Source organism: Cyprinodon variegatus, unplaced genomic scaffold (genome assembly GCF_000732505.1).
Source record: "Cyprinodon variegatus isolate N-32 unplaced genomic scaffold, C_variegatus-1.0 Scaffold15, whole genome shotgun sequence".
NCBI classification, from domain to species: Eukaryota; Metazoa; Chordata; class Actinopteri; order Cyprinodontiformes; family Cyprinodontidae; genus Cyprinodon; species Cyprinodon variegatus.
The window spans coordinates 2,011,242-2,012,870 of NW_015150468.1; the positions used below are offsets into that span (position 1 = coordinate 2,011,242).

At 37.6% G+C, this 1,629-nt stretch overlaps 1 protein-coding gene across 1 annotated transcript in view; it reads left to right on the top strand.

Annotated features, from left to right (window-relative positions):
• Nucleotides 1-1,629, top strand: part of LOC107090552 (ephrin type-A receptor 6-like) — an 82,128-nt gene that overhangs the window by 68,803 nt on the left and 11,696 nt on the right. The gene's annotated exons all lie outside the window — the stretch shown is intronic.

A 1,629-nucleotide genomic window follows, 5' to 3' on the forward strand; every position in this document is an offset into this window, starting at 1 on the left:
TATAGCATGTTTGAATATAGTATTTCATTAATAGAATGATATAAGATGAATCTTCAGGGTAAAGGGCATTTTACAATACCCAGTCAGATGAAAGAGCAGAGGACAATGATGGAGCAAATCACAATCTATCATGGTCTATTGGCCCAGATCATGAGAATATAACCTACGCAATGTAGTGCATGCTTGAATTTATTTTTTGCCGATAGGATCAGATGAAAGGCAATTACTTCTGTGCATTTGCAGTCATGTGCTTCCCAACAGTAAAAAAAAACCCTGTGCATGCTGTGTTCAGTTTTTTTCCTTTCAAAGTAAAAGCTTTATTGATCACAAAAATTCAGTTCCTAAAATTAAACATGCAGAGCTCCATCATTACAATAATCAAGGGGACAAGCTTTGAGCGGACGGAGCTGTATGTGGCCTTTTATTGTGGGCAGACTGAGGCACACCTGTGTACTAATCATGGTATCTAATCGGCATCTTGATATGGCACACCTGTGAGGTGGGATGGATTATCTCAACAAAGGCGAAGTGCTCATTATCACAGATTAAGACTGGTTTGTCAGCAATATTTGATGGAAATGTTTGTATTGTTTATTTGGAAAAAGTTTTAGATCTTTGAGTTCATCACATAAAAATGGAAAATTTGAGCAAAACTAAAACTGTTGCGTTTATGTTTTGTTGAGTGTATATAGGCTTTTGGCTTCATCCGTTAAAGATATATATTTTTTCAACAAAATTATGCTTTCTTTTTTTTCAATATGAAAGTTTAACACTGTTGTTGGTCAGTCATATCAGCTATAGAATCCACCTGTCTTGTCTTAACTTTTCAAACATACTGTATTAAACTCTTTGCCTCTTATTGGATTTCGGGAAAACATTTTGAACAAACATCTTACCTTTGAGAATTAAAAAAACTGGCCATATTATGGGGCTAGAATTACAGGTAACTGTGGGTTATTGATTTCCCTGGAGAAAAAACATTTTCTTCCCAGGGAGCTAAACAATCCTCCTTTCAACTGTTTGCGCCATATATTTTTAATCTGATTCCATCAGGGGCTCAATTCCTTTTCTCCAAAAAGCTGCTATATCATGTTTTGGCATGTTGAAATTGAAGACTGACCTGAAAACAAAGAAGGAGAACTGTGTAGATAAATATGAAAACAGTGACACAGCCACTATTCAATAACATTTAAAATTACTTTATTAATCCCAAAGGGAAGTTAAATGTTTTACTAATTCAAGAGCTCTAGGAAGAGTACGTTCATATATGGAGCAGGGCCGTTTAAAAGAATTTGGGCCCAATCATAATTGACTGTATGAATACATATATACAAAAACTCCTCTGTCACTCACCCCTCGTTCTACTGGACGGGGTGGGTGGTCTCCTTCATCCAATGCTCAGGTCCTCTACCAGAGGCCTTGGAGCTTTAGCATTATTTGCAGTATCCTTGCTTTTCCTAGAACTGAATTTCTGCACTGAGATCTCTGATGCTTCTCTAGGTATCTGGTGGAGCCAAATTTTTAGTTACTGCCGAGTTACTACTGGTTACTGCCCTGAGTGCTCCTTCGACCACAGGCACTACAGTTGCCTTCATCTTCCAGGCTCTCTCTAGTTCTGCCCTGAGGAAT